Source organism: Poecilia reticulata, chromosome 23, assembly GCF_904066995.2.
Source record: "Poecilia reticulata chromosome 23, P_reticulata-male-v2, whole genome shotgun sequence".
Lineage (NCBI taxonomy): Eukaryota > Metazoa > Chordata > Actinopteri > Cyprinodontiformes > Poeciliidae > Poecilia > Poecilia reticulata.
The window spans coordinates 19239912-19261437 of NC_088852.1; the positions used below are offsets into that span (position 1 = coordinate 19239912).

Consider the following 21526-nt stretch of genomic DNA (forward strand, 5'->3'; position numbering starts at 1 on the left):
CGTCTGACCAATGGCGTTCTGAATCTTGCTTCTGGCTCTGTTTTACATTGAGTGTGTGTTGGAAGTTCCGAGAATTCTGGGCCGACCTCGTGGAAGTTAAATCTGCTCCCTCAGAGGACCATTAGTCAGATTGTTAGTTCTTATCTGTCCAAACAGAGACTCTGGCTGAGTCCCTTGCCTGCCTGGAATGTCTCGTACAACTCCTTATTTGGTGTTGAACCAGCACAACATAACACATTCCTTTTCAGTAAAACATATCTTAATGTGAATTAACACAACCTTTAACTATTAACATAATTATATTCCTCAACATTCCCCCCTAAAATAAGTACACTTATTTTCTAGTTAATTCGTATGGCATTGCTCTCCCATGGTCATAGGTTTCATTGATATAGGATCGAAAAACCCTCTATGACAATCCTTTCATCCGAGGGAAAAAATTATCCTATGGCCCTCTAGGCAACCACCCTCAGGCACCAGTGAAATCAATGACCATGGTACCCACAATGATTTCTGCTCAAACACCATCATAGGACAATCGGCTTGGTTTGAACCAAGTAGTAGTAAGGCTTGACTTCTCAGCAGCGATGTGGTGCAGCGTTGTGTAGTACAGTTCCTGTCCTCGGTCGCAGATGCAAATTGTTGTTCCGGTTTGATGTTTCCTTGATTTTATTACTCTGCCTTCTAACTGTCCCGGTTCAGGGCTCCAACAAATTCCCATGTCCATGAGTCTCTGAGTCCAACACACATAGGGTCCCTGAACCGCCAGTCACTCTGGTTGCCCTGAGAAGACAGGAAAACTGAGCAGTATCTTATAGTACAATATGTTCCAATTAAATGTCTTCATTGCTTGTATGGAGAAATCCTTGATGCTCCTTATTGGATTCTAAAGTCCTATTAATAATTCACATGTGACCTGTGCATGAGGACCTTCCATATACATTTAACATATTGTCCATGTCATATTATTACCACCTCAACATTCCTCCCCACCATCACTCAGCGAAAGATCATCATAAATCAGAATTGAACAACCTGTGACAATACAATATAGGAATTTGATAAAAAGAAAACAGTTCACACAATATTCAATGTGGTTGATCCGAATCATGTCACTACAGAATCAAATTATCCATCTAGATGCATAATAATGACATCACCTTTGCAACCTAACGGTGTCAGTTCCCCCACTTATCACAGTCTGCTTGTTCACAGTCCCATAGTTGTCCAGGAACCACGACTCCATCGAGACGCAAAATAACAAAAATAAACACATCAGTAAAATAACTTTCAAAACAACGTCACAGTAACAATCACAACCTTAAGGAACATTTCATGAAGGATGTAACAATCATGAATTATCAATTCTCAACTCAAAGGATATTCTTGCTTCAACTCACTCAGCCAGTACTCAGATTCAGCCATTTTCCTGGGAAATCTGCTCTACCTGATTGCAGTTCCTGAAACATAGTTCTGATGGGAATATACATTAAATGGGATTGAGTTATGTTTGGGATTATTTAAATTTATTGATCAGGGTTTTCATGCAAGAGAAAGAACAAGGAAAGAAGCAAAGGTAAACAGCGATAGAATCAGAAACCCCCTTATCCTCTGGAAGACCTCCATCTTCTCTCAAAGGATATAGAAACATTTAAGTTGTTTGTATGTATGTAGAAGCATAGTTTGTTCAGATATGCTGGGTACCTTTAGTTCAATCCAGCGCTGTGAAGCTTAACTATTCACATTATCACATGAGCCATCTCTACCACACAGTGCTTATGTAATGGCTAGGTATAAATTGTGAAAATACCCCCCATGACCATAACTACCCAACTATGGAAAAGGAAATTATCAATTGAAGTGTCCAAATCAATATCCATCAACTATTTAGTTTATTTTTAGTGCCACAACTGTCAATTATTGATAGTTCTCAATTTAGTTTTACAAATGTGATGAAACTTTTCCCTGTACATCTTATAACATAACTGTCATAAAATCTCTTCTCCTGATTCCACCTTCAATTCAACACTATGCTACTCATTTAGAATATAATATGTCCATTTATTTATTAAAGGCCATATAAGGAATTTGTCTTCAAGGTTGTACTTCAACCTGTCAGCAGTTTGTTTCCTATTAGATTGCATACATTTCTTATGTCAAGCCCATTGATTTAAATTTAACTGGTTCGTGATTTGGAATTAAATAAGATTGTTGCAGTTTTATTCTCCATTTGACTCTTTTACATAGTCTCTAACTTTCAGTTGTCATGGTAGATTTTATGCCATAGGTAAAAGAAGCCTCAACTTAAGTTTACTCCTTAATTTTCAACCAGGTCTTTCAGCAAGCTTGTTGAATTTCGTTCCTCTGTGAAATGTTTTGCCTCCCCAGCTTAGAAAATGTTAACCCTTCTTAAACTCTCTGGATTTGCTTTTGTGCTGAAAAGGTGCTTGTGAATTAAAATTACATTACCTTGAGAACTTTAAATTAATTCCACTAGAGTAATCTTACCTAATAGCCAACCCATTTACTAAAAATTCTTCTATCTGAAGAAGAACTGTCATAATATTAAATGTACACTGTGTGTCAGAAGTGACTCAAATGTTTGTTTGGTCCAATAGCATAGGTTCAATAGAAGCTGTTATATTGAGTTTTAATGACCAAACATCAGGAGAGATCTGTTCTAGGTCCCTGCGGTTCTGATGACCTAAATCAAGAATTAACATTATCCATATTTCACTTTGTGTTTCATCATACCGTCTCTCCAGATTTCACTCCTCCTGTTCTGGAGATATTTAGGTGTCTTCCATCAGGAGAAGGCAGCTAGAATAGGACAGATTTACAGCTTCTGAAACACAGATCTAAAAGCAGAAACAATTAGTGCTTTTGATTAGACAAAGCATGCAATCAAACCCTGGTCCTGTCTTTACTTTGCTATACTAAGGCTGAACCTGTTGTCCTGGTCGGAATATGAAACATTTCTTCTCCCATAATGTAATGCTGACAAAATGTTTGTAATTGACAAATATAGCAAAATCAGATTGATGCCAGATACAACTTATTCATAGTGAAAGAAACAAATTTATGACCAATCAAACAGAAACCCTTGATATTTTAACCTTAGAGTAAAATTTCAAGTTCTCTACATGAGTTCAAATAAAAATACAGAGAGAAAAATGAAGTGAAGTGCACATTCTGTCTGTTGAAAGGGTACAAATGAAACACCTGCTGCAGAGTTCAAATAAATTTATGAATTTTCAAAACAATTTCTGATTTAAGTGTCTCTTAGCATTGTTTTGAGTATGATGTTTATGTAGTATTGCCATATTGAAGACTGGATCTAGTTGGTTTCTACCAATGATTTTTTCTCTAACATCAACTGTTTAATGTAAAAACCCTATTGAGACACAGTTCCTAGAATTAAATATATTTTGGTCTAACCTTTAGCCTGCTGACCCCCCTTGAAAGTAATCCTGGCTCTAAGATAGGAACTTCATCCTTGTCAGGTTCACTTGAGCTTTTTTAATTATCTGACTCCTTTACTATCCAGTTGTTTCTTCATTCTTTTTCCTTTCACTCCTAAAGGAACACTATCTGTCTCCTATTTAGCAGAGTATAGTGTTATAAATTATTTTGTAATGGGAGAACTCATGACCTTCAATTTTGACAGAATATGTTAGTTTAGTTTAGAACAATTTAGACAAAGTGTTAACCAGCAACCTTGGAACTAGAATTGGGAGAAAAAATTATTAGAATAAAAATAGCATTTACACCCATCCATCCATTTTCTTTCACCCTTGTCCCTCAGTGGGGTCGGGAGGGTTGCTGGTGCCCATCTCCAGCTAACGTTCCGGGCGAAAGGCGGGGTCACCCTGGACAGGTCGCCAGTCTGTCGCAGGGCAACACAGAGACACACAGGACAAACAACCATACATACACACTCACACCTAGGGGCAATTTTTAGACAGACCAATTAACCTAACAGTCATGTTTTTGGATTGTGGGAGGAAACCGGAGTACCCGGAGAAAACCCACGCATGCACAGGGAGAACATGCAAACTCCATGCAGAAAGACCCCAGGCTGGGAATTGAACCCAGAACCTTCTTGCTGCAAGGCAACAGCTCTACCAACTGCGCCACTGTGCAGCCCCCGCATTTACACCCACTTTTGAAATTGATTCAATTTCCTCTCAATAATTATTTTTGATTCATTTCTATCGTTGGAATGCTCAAAGTGATAATCTATTAAATTAACTTCAAGATTGCCAAATTAAGGTTAAGGAAGGTTCAGAGGGTATTAATGAAGACTTATGTAATTAATTGGTAATTTTATGATCTTCCTGATGGACAGTCTGTTGGCCTTGGTTGCATGATGGTTCCTGTGCTGCTGCTCCTTCGTCCAAGGCTGTCGCCAACAGGTGGAGACCGTTTCCTGTGCTCAGCCGTTGTTGTTGCTGGCCTGAGCATCACTCCTTGAGCAGGCGTTGTGCCAGTGCTCCATGGTCCACGCAGGTTTCTGCTGTGGAGATGAGTTTTGGTTCTCCGTGTTGACATGCTGTGAGGAGCCAACGTCACCAGTCAGCAGCTTTATAGGCACTTCTCCTAGTGCCAAAGTTGTCAAAGTTGCCATATGCAACTCTATCATGGCCAACAGATCCATCTCTTAGTGAGTAATATTGTAACTATTTGAGTTGTTGTATTCCACCTGTGATCAATTAATTGTTTTATGAAATTTCATTCACTGCCACACTTAATTTTGATCAATTATAATTGTTGCTTTGTCCATGTCTTTATGTTCCAAACTGCAGAGGTCTCCCATAACAAAACAATTCACCACCATATTAACTATAATTTAAAAAGCAGTAAGTAGTTTATTACAAAAAGTTTTATTTTTTCTATCCAGAATACGTTTTCCATAACCTATTATTAGCTATTATTGCACTGATTATGTTGGAGCTGAAATACCATCTGTTATGTCTTGTTATTGCATGAAAAGGACAGCAGGGGGAGCTCTGACTATGTATGGGAGATGTGAGAAGAAGAAGAGAGAATTAAAGAGAGAACTGAAGCTGAGCTAAGTCGGATGCCTGCTTATTCCACTATTTCTACATAGCACACCACAACATTGGCGACGAGGATGTCTATTTCTGTGCCTTTACCTACTCCATTCATGCCATGCCCAGGGGAACCAGCGATACAGTTTCCAATATGGCTAAAAATGTTCGACAACTACATGTTAGTGATAGCTGCATCGGGGGATAGCTGGCCTGATACCAGAAAGCGCGCGGTTCTACTTCATGCCCTGGGTACAGAGGGCCAAAGGCTTTTCTACACCCTGCCGAATACCGGAGACACGTTTGCTACTGCTATTGCTGCCCTTAAAGAACATTTTGTGCCGAAGGTGAACGTCATTGCTGAACCATACCATACCATACCAACTTTATTTATAAAGCACTTTAAAACAACCACAGCTGATACAAAGTGCTGTACATTAAAACACAACATAATAAAAAAAAATAAAATAAAAACTCTTACAGTTTAAAAACAAAAACATACACTCTAAAACTAGATCCCGCAGGAGTTAAAAGCCAAGTAAAATAAATGGGTTTTAAGACGAACTTTAAAAGTGGACAGTGAAGGGGCCTCTCTGACCTGCAAAGGCAAGTCATTCCATAACTTAGGACCTATGACAGAGAAGCCCTGTCCCCTCTGAGCTTCCTCCTGGATCTCGGTACCTCCAAGAGCAGCTGATCTGCTGACCTGAGAGACCGATAAGGTACGTAGGGGTGAAGAAGCTCAGAGAGGTAAGCCGGGGCAAGATTATGCAGTGATTTAAAAACAAACAAAAGAATTTTAAAATGAATCCTAAAATATACAGGCAGCCAGTGAAGTGAGGCCAGGACAGGGGTCACATGCTCCCTCTTCCGAGTTCCTGTCAAAAGTCTAGCAGCTGCATTCTGAACCAGCTGCAGACGTGAGAGCAGCGACTGACTGACTCCCAGATAAAGTGCGTTACAGTAATCCAGTCGAGTCGAGATAAAAGCGTGGATCACTGTTTCAAAATGTTGCCTGGAAAGAAAAGATTTCACTGATGCCAATCGCCTTAAATGATAAAAGCTGGACTTAACCACGGCTCTGATTTGGCTGTCCAATTTAAAATCACTGTCCACCTTAAAACCAAGGTCCGTAATAACATGTTTAAAATATACCTCCAAAGGTCCAAGGTCAACAGAGGAGGACTCAGAGGAGCCACTGGGTCCAAACACAATCACCTCTGTTTTGTTTTCATTACAATTTAAAAAGTTCAAGGCCAACCAAGATTTAATATCACCAACACATGCCAGGAGATGTTTGATAGAGTGGACATCCTTCTGCTTCATGGGCAAATAAATCTGACAATCATCAGCATAACAATGAAAAGAAATCCCATGTTTCCTAAGGATAGAACCCAGAGGCAATAAATAAAGAGAGAAAAGCAGTGGGCCCAGAATTGAGCCCTGCGGGACACCATAAGTCATTGAAACAGCAGGTGATTCAGAGTCACTAATTTTCACTGAAAATGTTCTCTCCTCTAGGTAAGACTGGAACCATTTAAGAACAGTGCCATCAATACCAACAATGTGGTGTAATCGCGATATTAAAATATTGTGGTCTACTGTATCAAAGGCAGCAGTTAAATCAAGTAAAATCAGAACAACATGGTTACCAGAATCACATGCAAGAAGGATGTCATTAAAAACTCTTATTAAAGCAGATTCTGTGCTATGAAGAGTTTTAAAACCTGACTGGAAAACCTCCAGAATGCCATTGTCATCTAAAAACTGTTTCAGCTGACAGTACACAATTTTTTCTAAAACCTTGGAAAGAAAAGGCAGCTTCGAAATAGGCCGATAATTAGCCAGAACAGTAGGATCAAGGCCAGGTTTTTTAAGCAGTGGCTGCACTACTGCATGTTTAAAACTAGAGGGCACCACACCTGAGGACAGACTGCTATTTATAATTGCAAGAACAGGCTGCACTATGCTAGATAAAATATCTTTAAAAAATTGTGGAGGGACAGGATCACGTGGGGAACCTGATGGCTTAATGTGGCCAACCACGTCCTCTAAAAGTGAGACAGTCACAGGCTCAAACTGATTGAAGGCAGCAGAGCAATGTACCGAAACAGAAGGGTCGGAGTCAGGTGCTGTGATAAGAGCCCTGGTACTACCAACCTTTTCAATAAAGAAATGCAGAAACTTAGCACACATGTCAGGAGAAGCTTCCAAACAGGCATTCTGTGGAATATTAAGGACAGAGTCAATGGTGTGAAATAAAACACGTGAGTTATGGCTGTTTGAGGAAATTATATTTGCCAAATATTCCCTTTTAGCCTCTTTAACCGTGCTCTGGTAGAGACGCCAACAGTCTTTTAAAATCTGAAGGGTAACCTGCAGTTTATCCTTTTTCCATCTGCGTTCAACACGACGACATTCCTGCCTTGCAGCACGAGTTCTGTCATTAAACCAAGGCTCAGGTTTAATCCTTGGCTGCCTGGTTTTTAATGGAGCAACCGAGTCCAGAATGGTTTGACAGGAAGAACAGAACCAGGACCAGAGCTCTTCTGTATCAGAGCTGAGGAAGTCAGATGATCCACAGAGCTGAAGAAAAGCGGTGGAGAATTGAGTGGCAGTGGAAGGGTTAATAATCCGACAGCGCCGAACAGCAGCGCGAGTTTTAACTGCAGTTGGTGTCAAAGTAACAGTGAATAAAACAGGCAGGTGATCCGAGAACACAGAGTCACAGGTTTCCAGGTTAGTCACAGGCAGACCGCAGGAAATAACCAGGTCCAGTGTGTGACCGTGCTCATGTGTAGAGCCGGATACGGCCTGTACCAGGTTAAAAGAGTCCAGAAGACTTAAAAAGTCCTTTACCAGAGGCTTATCAGGACAGCACACATGTATATTGAAGTCTCCAACAATAAGAACATGTTCATAGTTAGTTAAAATCCCAGATAAAAAGTCAGAGAAGTCGCTTATAAAATCCTTATTATATTTGGGGGGGCGGTAGACGACAGCACAGAAAACTGGGTTTACGTGTCTCATCTCAAATGACGTAAACTCAAAGCTGGGGAAAGACGTCTGTAGAAAACACTGCTTACAATTATAGTCCTGTTTGTAAACAGTCGCTGTGCCTCCCCCTCTCCTCGAAGTCCGTGGTGAATTAAAATAAGAACAATCCGTTGGTAAAAGCTCAGATAGAGCACTGGACTCACCAACACTCAGCCACGTCTCAGTCACAAACATAAAATCCAGGTTTTGGCGACTAAAAAAGTCCCGAAGAATAAAAGTTTTATTCACAAGCGACCTGGCGTTTATCAGGCCAATCCTGACAGGAGCTGGATCCTGGGCTTCGACAGGTCTGGAAACCCGGCACAGCGGTCTCAGGTTTTGGAGACACCGTTGGCGTATGTTGATCCGGGAAGGGCAGGGACGGCGTTGGAGAGGGGCTTGAACGCCGACCACTGGCACCAAACAGACATCAACAGGATCCAAGAAACGCCGAGGCACCCGATAGCCCAGAAACGATCCATCCGATGATCGGGTAAAAGCAGAACAGTGCGTCAGATAAAACTTCAGCTTTACCAGCTGGCCGCCTCGTCTACCGCGACGACGACGACGTCTCCGTCTTGAAAGCAGCGCAGGAATCCGGAACAGGTGGCTCGGAATCCCCGACAGAAGCGGGGGCAAGGAGTGTTGGCCAACATTTTCGAACAACTCCACATCCTGGACCAAAGATTGGAGGTCCAGAAGTGTGCTACGACCGTACATCAGTAGAGACTCAGTTCCGCAGACGATACAGGTCAGAAACAACACAAACATAAGCAAATGTGAGAACGACAGACGAGCAGCCACACACACCGGCGCCATCTTGTCTAGATCAGTTCAAAAAGCTACTATTTCTCATGATAGTCATTCTACTGCAGGTACTCTTGTTGTTGTTGAGTCAGGTGCTGCTCTTCTTGGCTTAGATTTGTTTCAGGCTTTACAAATGAAACTTGACGGACGAAAAGTTGTTACTACTAGTACTTCTCCTACCCCTACGGTTGAACCAGTTGTGCCAGAGACTTTATCAGATCATTCTCCAGACATGTCAGTTCAGGAAGTTGGCTACGCTAAAAACTTCATACACAAAGTACATATACTGCCAAATGCTGTTCCAGTGCAACAAAAACTCAGGAGACTTCCATTTTCAGTGAGACAAGCTGTTTCAGAGGAGCTCAAAGATCTCCAGGATAAGGGCATCATTGAACGTATTGATGCTTCTCCTTGGGTTTCTCCTATTGTCGTGACACAAAGAAGAGATGGGGGAAAGCCACGCATGTGTGTTGATTTAAGGGAGCCAAATAAAGTAATTGTTGCCGATTGCCATCCATTACCACACATGGATGAACTGTTCTCAAATCTACGAGGGGCTACTGTTTTTTCCACGATTGATTTAGCCTCTGCCTACTACCAAATGCCTCTGCATCCTGAAAGTCGTGATATTACAGCATTTATCACCCATGATGGACTTTTTCGTTTCTGCAGAGTTCCTTTTGGCTTAGCTTCTGCCCCATCAGCATTTCAGAAAATGATGTCAATCATCCTTGCAGGTTTGCCAGGTGTACAAGCATACCTGGATGACATCATCTTCTATGGCTCTACACAAAACGAACATGATGAAAATTTACGGAGAGTGCTTCAAGCCTTGACTGATGCCGGACTCAAACTGAACATGCACAAATGTAAATTCAGTCAACCTTCACTAAACTACCTGGGTCACACCATTTCAAAAGAAGGTCTTCAACCAGATCAGGATAGAGTCACTGCTGTGATTCATGCTCCAGCTCCACACGACACATCTTCTCTAAGATCTTTCCTTGGTCTTGCATCATGGTACAGTAAGTTCATTCCAGATTTTGCGACTGTTATTGAGCCATTACGTGCAGTGCTCAGAGACTCCACAGATTTAAGTTTCAAGTGGACAACAGAAGCACAGTCTAGTTTCACTTCACTTAAAGGCCTGATAGTCAATAGTCCTGCCTTAGCTCTGTATGACCCTGAGTTACCAACCTATGTTACTACTGATGCTTCAGATTATGGACTGGGTGCGGTGTTAACTCAAATGCATTCAGATCAAAGTGAGAGAGTTGTCGCTTTTGCATCAAGAACTCTTTCTTCTGCTGAGCGCAAGTACTCCACGGTCGAACGTGAAGCTCTTGCCTGTGTTTGGGCTGTGGAAAGGTGGAGAACCTACCTCTGGGGTCGTCACTTTGTTCTTCGTACAGATCACCAAGCACTTACGACGTTACTCACCTCTAAAGGTTCTGGCCGTGCTGGACTAAGGATTGCCAGATGGTCAGCTCGACTGCTCTGCTTTACATACGATGTAACTTACCGCCCAGGACATCAAAACGTCACTGCTGACTGCCTTTCTCGACTACCACTAACTGCTGAAAATGAGGCAACAGAGGAACCTGACATGATTGCTGCTGTTTTTAAAGAGTCACTGTGTGCCATTTCTCTTCCAGAGTTCACTTCTGCCAGTGAAACCTGCCCAGAACTGTCACTACTGCGCAACCAGATTGACAAAGGTTGGCCCAAATGCAAAAAAAGTCTTCCAGAGAACCTTTCTCCGTACTTTCAGATTCGACATGAGTTGTCAGTTCATGGTTCACTGATATTGAGATTGACAGATCGACTAGTTGTTCCTGCTTCACTGCGTGCCAGAATTGTTGACTTGGCACATGAAGGACATCAAGGCATTGTCCGTACCAAGCAGAGACTGCGTGAACTTTTCTGGTGGCCACAACTGGACAAATTTGTGCATTCTGTCATTGCTTCCTGTGTTAACTGCCAGTTCAGTGATAAGGTAGCCATAACTGCTCCTGCTCCACTCACTCCAGTTGAATTTCCTAGTACACCATGGGAAAAAGTTGCAATAGACATTACAGGTCCATTTGAAAATGCTACATGGGACTGCCGTTATGCTATTGTACTTACAGATTACTACAGCAAATGGCCTGAGGTTGGATTCAGTTCTACTGTCACTACAGATGTCATCATTCGCTTTTTAGCCACTGTGTTCAGTAGGGAAGGTAATCCAATGTATCTTGTCTCAGATAATGGTTGTCAGTTTACTTCTCATGCATTTAGTACTTTTCTGAGAGAGAGAGAGATACAGCACTTAAGGTCAAGTGTATACTACCCTAAAGCAAATGGTGCTGTGGAAAGATTCAACAGGGTACTTAAGGAGTGCATACAAACATCTGAAAGAAGTCACAGCTCATGGAAGGAAGCTGTAACAGAATTTCTGCACAACTACCGAGCTACTCCTCATGCAACAACCGGAGTAACCCCATTTGAGCTACTGAGAAACAGAAAGATGCGCACCAAGTTAAACATACTCCCAGTAGAAATGAAAAGCAAAACACATGCCCAAATACAACAGAGGGTGAAACAAAAGCAAAATAAAATGAAGGAATACACAGACAAGAAAATGAGAGCTAAAGTATCAACAGTCAAAGTGGGTGACACTGTTCGTGTTCGCAGACCTGAGCACGTTTCCAAAGGATCTTCAAGATTTACAGAACCACGGACTGTCATAAAGAAAGTTGGACAAAACACTTTCTTACTAAGCGACGGACGCAAGTGGAATGCTTCAAAACTTGCGCACTTCCCAAAACAAACCTTAGCTGGTTCAGAACAAAACAGTGATACTGTGTTTGATACCTTTGCACTGCCAGGAAACACTAATGAACCTGCTGCTGTACTTAGAAGAAGTCAGAGAGCTAGAAATGCACCAAGATGGTTGATAGGTTTTGTAAGATAAAGTGAAAATTAATGAAAATCATTCCTGTTCAGAATGGTATTAGTGTTCTGTAAGACCAGTAAAGATTACTACTGTTCTGCTAAAGTAAAATACAGTAAAAATAAATAGGTTTAAATGTTCATACTGTAATGCTTATGGTTAACAGTGAAACTGGTAATTTTATTCTAATGCTGATATTCATTTAATGTACTGTTGCTACTTGAGCTAATATGGTTCGTAAACTTTTCATATTACTGTTGGCTTACTGAAATAGTAATTTTACAAACTTAGTTTCCTGCTGCCAGTTATACAGTGCAAATGTTACATGTAAGTAATTGCTTCAGGAAAAGGGAAAATGTTATGTCTTGTTATTGCATGAAAAGGACAGCAGGGGGAGCTCTGACTATGTATGGGAGATGTGAGAAGAAGAAGAGAGAATTAAAGAGAGAACTGAAGCTGAGCTAAGTCGGATGCCTGCTTATTCCACTATTTCTACATAGCACACCACAACACCATCTAAGGAGTTGTTTTTGCGAAAGGATTCTTGGCAGTTCTCTAGTTCAAACTGACCTAACCCCCTTCCTTCCAATTGTGTACAAAGTGCACAGACGGACTCGGAAGGAATGCGGTCTCGACGGATAGCATCAACAAATTGGTCTATTTGGTACTTCTGAGAAGGAGTATTAGGTCTGTTGAAATCATGAGGTCTTATGTCCTTATTTGGACTCGTATTAAAGGTCGGCCAACAAACACTTGTAGAAAAACAAGCTGAGAGTCTGTTGGCAGAAACAGCACCCTTTCCCCATTGGTTGAAACCTTCCAATGGACACTCGTGGAGACTTGAGAGTATAAAGACTGTTGAATTTGAGACTTAGGAGAGATTTTTTGGTATGGAAGATTTTATGTGTTGAACTGACGAAACTGATTCCGTGGGGGTAATAAATCTCTTGGCAGTCTATGGCCTAGCAGCAAGAACTACGTCTCTGTGTATTATTTTCCTTACTTATATATTTGAGAGTAGCCACCCTTCAATTCCTCAATAATTCACTGTGTTTCCTGTGTATATTAATGAGTAATGGTAATCATGAGCAACAAATTCCTAATAGTGTATGCTGTTCCATTAACTAATTTCTACGTAATCAACAGTCATTTGCCAGTCAGTTGTTTTAAATTGTTGATTGTATTCTTATAATTAAGAATCTATATTCCGATTCACTCAAACTGAATGGGTAGGTGAGGGCCCTGTTTTTCTTTGGATCGCCCGTGTTGCAGCTGGAGCAAAGCCCCCCTTCTTGCTTTCTCGGCTTTTCTCTCCCTGCCTGAGCTGCGTCCTGTGTGCAGCTGCTGGCCTGTTGCCTCGTGTGACGTAGAGGCGCAGAGACTGAAACACAATTCATAAGTCACATTACACTTTCACATGACGATTAACTCAACATAAACACTTTCGACTCATCCAAAATGCGAAAATATAAATGTACACATTTGGGTCTCATGATCATAAATCTTAAAAATAAAATCATTCTCTTTGCTCAATATACAGCATCTTTCACATTCCGTACGCTTTATGCCCATTTTTCCCCAAAACCTTGATAATAATTATTGAAGTAGGAAACAATTTAGATCCACACATTTGACTCTGTCGACCCAGTATTCATACAGGTTTGAAATGATCAATTGCAGAATCTTAAAGGTGTCCTGCCAACCTGCTCTACAGTCCGGACTTTCGAGTACTGCGAAATCAGGCCTGTGTGGATGACTAAAGGCCTTGAAACATATTTAAAATTGTAGTTTCATGTGGATCCGTCAAAGTGAATTGAAATTGTACCTCAGCAATATAACCAACTATACAGGTTTGTACAGATATTTGTAAGTGTATTTGTATTTGTAAGTGTGTACTTATGACAACAAATCAACACTTAGACAGACGACATGGAAACAATATCATAAATTATCTCGCTCACACTCATCCCACTGCTTCGCACATATAATCATGGTTGTGGCAGGGTGTGTGTGTGTGTGTGTGTGTGTATATGTATGTGTAGGCGTGTGCGAGTGTGTGTGAGTGTGTCGTAGAGGGTGGTGGCATGTGTGTAAGGTTATGGCACACGCTCCAGCAAGAGAGCGAGCAAAAATTTCAATCGTCGGCTGCTCTCAGGCTCCCTTTATTTTTTTCCTGAGGTGGAAACGGAGCGAGGGCAGTGCATTTCTGTCTTAGTTTGTATATGCATTGCCTGTCCTAACTATGCTTTGCTTAAGTTAACCCTTCATGGAGATAGTTGAGTCTCACAACCCGCTATTCATGCAGCCAAGCCAAAGCATGCACATGTCTACCATATTCATGCATCACACACTAACTGCAGGCGTTCACACACTCAAACCTGTTCTGCTGATATATGTCAAGCAAAGCTCTTAGTGCTTAGAGTCAAAACATGCAACTTTAACTGCCCCGTCATATGCAGCCACATTTCATCAAACACTCATCCAGACATACATATTTTCATACATATATTCAATATACACCCATCGCACACATATCCACATCATTCACATAGGCCTAATCTCACACACATCCACATAATTTAGTCTCATGGAAGTTTAATTCATTCCCTAATTTGTGCATGTACATTATTGAAACATTTTTTTCCTTTTTGAACAATTGATTAAATCATTACTTCAAGTTTTGTTTATTTGAGCTAACTCAGAGATCTCAGATTTCACGTCGGGGTCACCACTTTATGGAGGAATTCAAAGGTGCTAAACTCATGAATTAAGAGACGATACACAAAACTCCATTCTCTCCGGCTCACTGACAACCAGGAAGACATTTAATGCACATCTGCGGAATCACATATTACATTTTCATCATCTCATTTTCATCGTCTCAGAATCCAAAATGTCTTGTCTTTTGCTTCTGGCTTCGAGCATTTATACCGTTTTCAGTCTGCTATTGTGTATTGGAAACCGTCTGACCAATGGCGTTCTGAATCTTGCTTCTGGCTCTGTTTTACATTGAGTGTGTGTTGGAAGTTCCGAGAATTCTGGGCCGACCTCGTGGAAGTTAAATCTGCTCCCTCAGAGGACCATTAGTCAGATTGTTAGTTCTTATCTGTCCAAACAGAGACTCTGGCTGAGTCCCTTGCCTGCCTGGAATGTCTCGTACAACTCCTTATTTGGTGTTGAACCAGCACAACATAACACATTCCTTTTCAGTAAAACATATCTTAATGTGAATTAACACAACCTTTAACTATTAACATAATTATATTCCTCAACAAAATCTGCTCTAGAGTTCCGATGGACCTAAAAGATTTAACCTGGCCGGGACCGAGTCCATAGACATTGTCTCTGAGCCCGATCCAACCCAACTTTAATTAAGAGGCCGAACCTGAAGTGAACTTGACATATTTTAAGTAAGATTTTGCTTCTTTTGTTTGTAAGCAGTGTTACTTCTCCTGTTTTTAGCTTTTGTTTAACATGTTTGAACTTCATTTTGTCACTTGTAACCGCACTCCTGCTTGAGCATAGCAGGACACGTAGCGTACACTGAGTTTGGTACAGTCTAATTAATTTTGCACCTTATTTTATTTCTTTCCACATCTGCTCTATTTAAAATTTTAATGGATTAATACAACAACATTCTCTGTAGTTTTCTTTGTTCACAAGCAACACACACTCATGGACACACACTGGACCTGGTTATCAGTAAGGGTGTGAATATTTCCAATGTCTCTGTAACTGATGTCGCCCTGTCGGATCATTTTGCTGTTATCTTTGACAGTTCTTTATCCGTTAACCCACTTGGACAAAAAGCTACTATCACAAAACGTACTTTCACAGAAAACACAGCAGAAACATTTAATCAAATCTACTCTTCTTCCTCACTCTTAAGTTATAATGACGTAGATAAGTTGGTGGATGATTTTCAGTGCAAACTTTCAGATATCATTGATTACATTGCCCCCACTAAAGTGAAGGTTGTGACTGGTAGGAAGAAATCTCCATGGAGAAATGCACAAACAGTTCAATCTGCAAGACAACTCTGCTGCAGGGCCGAACGGAAATGGCGTAAAGGTCAACTGCACGTTTATTGTGACATCTACAAGGAAAGACTACGTAACTATCACACAACAGTAAAACATGCAAGACAGGCTTTCTTTGCAGATGTCATAAACAAAAACATTAACAACGCTCGAGCTTTATTTGCCACTGTTGACAGGCTCACAAATCATCCAATGACGTTGCCACCTGAACTTCAATCTAATGCCGCCTGCAACAAGTTTTCAAGTTTCTTTTCAGAGAAAATTCAAAAGATCAGATGATTAATTTGCACATCCACTCCAAAGACAGTACTAATGCTGGGCCCAAACAAAACAAATGCAGGAAAAATGACCCAATTTCAACTACTAAATTATAAAACCCTAGAAGAAATTATAAGTCAATTAAGCTCCGGTTCTTGCTGTCTGGATGTCCTACCCACACATTTCTTTAAGAAAGTCCTGCCTGTTGTTGTCAATGATCTGATCCAAATAGTAACTCATCGCTCTCTTCAGGTGTTTTCCCCCAGGCTTTGAAAACAGCAGTTATCAAACCACTGATAAAAGAGAACAATCTGGACAAATCACTACTGCAGAATTACAGGCCGATCTCCAACCTCCCATTCATCAGCAAAATTATTGAAAAAGCTGTTTTTAAACATTTAAATAACTTCCTAACAATAATGAATCACTTTGACTCCTTCCAGTCTGGTTTCCGGTCTCACCACAGCACAGAGACGGCCCTTGTAAAAGTGTTCAATGATATCCATATAAATACAGACTGTGGGAGAACCACAGTGCTGGTTCTGTTGGACCTTGTTATTACGCAATAGTCAGCCACACACCTACCTCCTCTCAGACTCCTACTGACTTACTACTGACCAGCTCTTCATCTAACGAGTCCGCGAAGCCTCTACCTCCTGAGTATTACTACAGATGAGTGTATAGAGGGCATTCTATTTAAGCTGGAAGCTAGAAAGATGCGTCTAGACTCTAACCACCTTCAGATCCTGAGATTATGACCTTTTACAGTTAATGGATCAAACATCCAAATAGCTCGTGGTAGCCTGACTCCAGAAACCACCCCAGTTAACGGCAGCTCTTTCTCTATTAATAACGTGCACTTGTTACAGTCTAGATAATTTTAGAGACTCGGTACGAGTCCCAAGGTCATTATTTATCATAACTAAAGAAACGTCTGAAGCCCCCAATTCACTAGGATCATGAACATTGATTTTATTTTAACCAAAAGAATTTATTCTTCTTATGACTTAATTGATTTAATTGTCCACAGCATCAAGTAGACTTTAATATTTTATTAGCAAGCTTTAGCAGGGGAAAATGACATACAGCTACTTCAATCAAGAATCAAAAGATTAAAATATAAAGAATTTTCGAACGCACACTTCTCTCTAGTCTCTATACTGTGTCACTGAACCTTAAGAGAGGCTTTGGGATGCAGTTCCACTCTTTCCCAGATGCTGAGTTGATCTTGGCAGCAGAAAACTTTAAATTCCATGGTCAGGGACCCATCTTGCTATAGCAGAGTCCTTTTTTAGAATAAATCCAAAGTTGAACTGGTGAGTATTCTTCATGAGCTCAGTTCTTTATCCATAGGTGATCTTTGTCTATCCCCCATGTCTGCTGCAGCATCATTGAGATGTTTCTTGGGTTGAGAGGAAGGCAGGTATCGAATCAGAACCCCGGGTTGTGGATAAACGGATCTTGTTCCCTACTAAAGCAGTGCGAAGCCTTCACCTTCCCGTGGTTTCAAAGTATCGCCCCAATCTTGATCCTGCATCTTCCTGTGGTCTTGACTCGAGCGCTGCTGGAACAAAGAACCCCGTTCTTCTCTCGCCTGTGCATTTTATGCTCTCAGTATTTCAGTCGTGAGAGCATCTGCGGCTCACACAATTATCTACTTCTGCATCTTGATTGTGCATGCACTGGCTGCTTACACAATCTTCTTGACGTCAAACACCTTGGCTAACCGTTATCTTCTTTCCTACTTGGCTCTTGAGCTTCCTCTTCTATTCTTGCTGCATCTCCTATCTGCACTCAACATCTGGTGCTTTTGCTTGATTCACAATCCCACTTCCTGTTTCTTCCGCGCTGATAGTTCTTGCTCTCACGCAGCCTCTTGGTTTGCGACACAGCATTAAGACATCTCATCTAACTTGAATAAGACTTATGTATTTTGATTTCTTATATTTACTCCTTAAATCAGGTCCACATAATTCATCACATAGTGGTACATTATTAAAATAAGGATTACACAAGTTTTAATCACATCAAATCATAATACTGAATTATTTGTTTTTTCTGGGTTTCTATCGCAATATAAGTTCTGTTGCAATAAAGATTATCAGTTTCAATCAACATTAAATAATGATTCAAGATTACTTGTTGCCTCTGGGCTTTTATGATCTGTTTTCTGTGTGTTCTGGAAAGATCTCAATCAGTCCCAACCAGGTTTCACGACAACCTCAGTGCAGCTTTCGACACTGTTGACCATGACATTTTACTGAATCGACTGGAGACTTGGGTCGGACTCTCCAGTCCAGTGCTCCACTGGTTTGAATCTTACATAAAGAACAGGGATTTCTTTGTTTCAATCGGAAATTCTCATCAGAGAGGTCCTAGGATTGAACCCTAAGGTTCAATCCTAGGACCCCTTATTTTCAATATTTACATGCTCCCACTGGCTCAGGTTATAACAGGAAATTAAAGCTCCGCGGAGCCTCAAGCGGCTCTCGCAGCCAAGCGCCGCTCCGGCCTATAGCGACCGCAGGGGATCCAGCACCGTCGCCCGCCTGCCACCACGTACGCTCTCGCACAGTTTAACCAAGCGTCCGCCAGGCCATATGCACCGATGAGTTCAGCATGTTTCCCTGGCAACACCCCACAAATTTGGTGCAGATCGGTCGATGTAGAGAGGAGATATATCTGATGGAATGACCTAGGGGGCGCACTGGAGTCAAATTCCAATTCAATCCTGTCGGGTTCTTTAGTGGTGAACAAAGGTCATACATATCCAGTTTGGTGCCAATCAGAAGGCGCGTGTGTGATTTAGAGACAATCATGTGCATATGGCGAGGGACACCCATTTGGCCACGCCCCCACGGGTCAGAGTTCATCATCAGGTCATATTATGTCAGTTGGCAGAGGTTAAATTCCATATGAATAACACAGTAAAAGTAAGACATACAGTAGAAAAAACAGCTGACTTCCTGTCGGAAGTGGCACATCACCTTAGCCCCGCAAAGTGAAGTCAGGAAGTGGGCGGGGCTAATGTGATGTCATCATATGACCATGAGAATGTGATGAGGGTTGGTCAGTAGTTAGACATAGGAAGTCTGTGACCTGGTATGTGGAAGTTATGTCACTTTGATGTTTTATGGAGAATAGTCAAAGTTTGGCACTTAGCCACCCCCACATGCATTGATCTACAAAAATTGCTGTGATAACTTTTGATCTTTAATGTCTCAACTCTCTGCTGACTGAGTTTGAAGTCTGTATCTCAAACGCTGTAGGAGGAGTTCGATCAGATGCGCGTCTCTGACAAACAGGAAATAGCGGCTTTGATCCAAAATGACCGACTTCCTGTTGGGTTTGGACCATGGCTCCAGGAGACTTTTTTGTAGGACCCGAGAAGATACACATGTGTACCAAGTTTCATATTTCTAGGTTAAAGCATGGCTTGGTGGTTGATCTTTTAAAAAATTCTAGGGGGCGCTGTAGAGAAATTAGGCCACGCCCACAAAATATAGTTATGGACTCTTGTCGAGGGGCCCACAAGGATCGATCCTAGTGAGTTTGGTGCAGCTCAGCTTGAAACTGTGGAATTCAAGGCCAAACGTAAGGCAGTGGCGTTACAGGTCACGTCACCAGACCGCCACGCCCACCTTCTCCATCGAAAACAAACGGGGTTCGAATCCATAACACACCAACATGTTTTCTGTCTATGGACACAATTTCATGTTGATTAGGTCAAAGGGGTCAGATAGCGACCGTTCAGAGTAAAACAGGACACTAGGGCTGAAACGATTCCTCGAGTGATTCGAGTACCTCGATTATTAAAATTCCTCGAGGAAAATTGACCTGCCTCGAAGCTTCGTTAATTTATGTTTTATCATTTAGCGCACCGTGTTTCAGCCGGAACATTATTTGCGTTGCACGGAGCTCTGACTTCCGCCTCTGAGTTGTTGACGGAAGCTACGTGTTAGCGGCATAACGTCCAATCTTCAAGTTCGGCCCGCGGGGATTTTACTGACTGGTGATAATTCCGGGTTTTCATCGTTTTCTTGTGGGACCAATAAACATCCTTAAAATGACCGGCGCGATGCCGGGAGTTCGGCAGCCTTTCTGCTCCGGAGCTGCTGGTTGAACGGCGGGAAGAAGCTGAGGAGGATTTCTACAGGTGAGCGGAGAGACTGAACACGGCGGGCGGCTGAGGGTTGATGCTTAAAGGGTAAGAGCAGCTTTACGGACGAACCGCACAATAAACTTATATCATCCCGGTCTGAACAAACGGGAGGCGGAACATGGCTGGTAGATGAGTTTCTGAACGGAGGAGCCGTAAATATCCCATATTGCTCCCCCGGACTACAAAAAAGTAACTGGTAGGGAAGCTCAAATGTGGAAAAAATAGACTGATGTTGATATCTGATAGTAACACTGGTGTTATGGAAGATTTACCAATATTTTATTTCATAATTGTTTTTATCCGATTACTCGATTAATCGTAAGAAAAATCTATAGATTACTCGATTACTAAAATAATCGTTTACAACAGCCCTACATGACACTTCCTGTTCTCAGGGGGCGTGGCCTAAGTGATGTCATCATTGATTATTGTAGGGGACCCGATGATGATCAATCACTGAAAGTTTGGTGTCTCTGTGAGTTTCGTGTTTCATGGCGAATAGGTGAACTTTAACCCCTACAGCATGCACAAAAACTCACCGTTTTGATAACTTTGAATCGGCCATGCCTTATGAACGATCTGACCGAGTTTGAAGCCGATCGATCGAAATCCCTATGCGACGGCTGTAAACGATCAAACTGGGGTCAAAATCGGAACTTCAATCCAAAATGGTCGACTTCCTGTCATACTTGCACTATGATATTAATTGTAAATTCTGAGTGTCTTGGGGAGCTCTACAAGTGTACCAAATTTCAAGTCTCTACGATAAAGTAAGTGAAAAGAAAAGAAAGGGTCTTTTGAAAGTTTCTAGGTAGCGCCGTTGAGCCGTTTCTTGTGCGATTTTTGCGACGACCTTAAAATACGTAAATTTTACACGGGCTCTATGCACCTGCCAAGTTTGGTGAGTTTTTGAATATGAAAAAGCCTCCTAAAAGCCAATTTATTTGGGGGGCAGAATCGTAATAATAAATAGCACGATTACAATAGGCCTTCGCAGCGCTTAGCTGCTCGGGCCTAATAAGATTAGCTACCATAACTACATGGATGATCATCACGATGCTCTTCATCATGATGTCACCAGGTGACTCTGAACCCATCCAATCACTGAATAGATGCTTAGAACAGATCAATGAGTGGATGTGAAAAACTTTCTCCAGCTGAACAGAAACAAAACTGAAGTTATTATCTTTGGACCTAAAGACGAGCGAACCAGAATCAATGCACAGCTTCAGTTATT

At 41.5% G+C, this 21526-nt stretch overlaps 1 protein-coding gene across 16 annotated transcripts in view; it reads left to right on the forward strand.

Annotated features, from left to right (window-relative positions):
• Nucleotides 1–21526, forward strand: part of LOC103459572 (pleckstrin homology domain-containing family A member 5) — a 182558-nt gene that overhangs the window by 152789 nt on the left and 8243 nt on the right. The gene's annotated exons all lie outside the window — the stretch shown is intronic.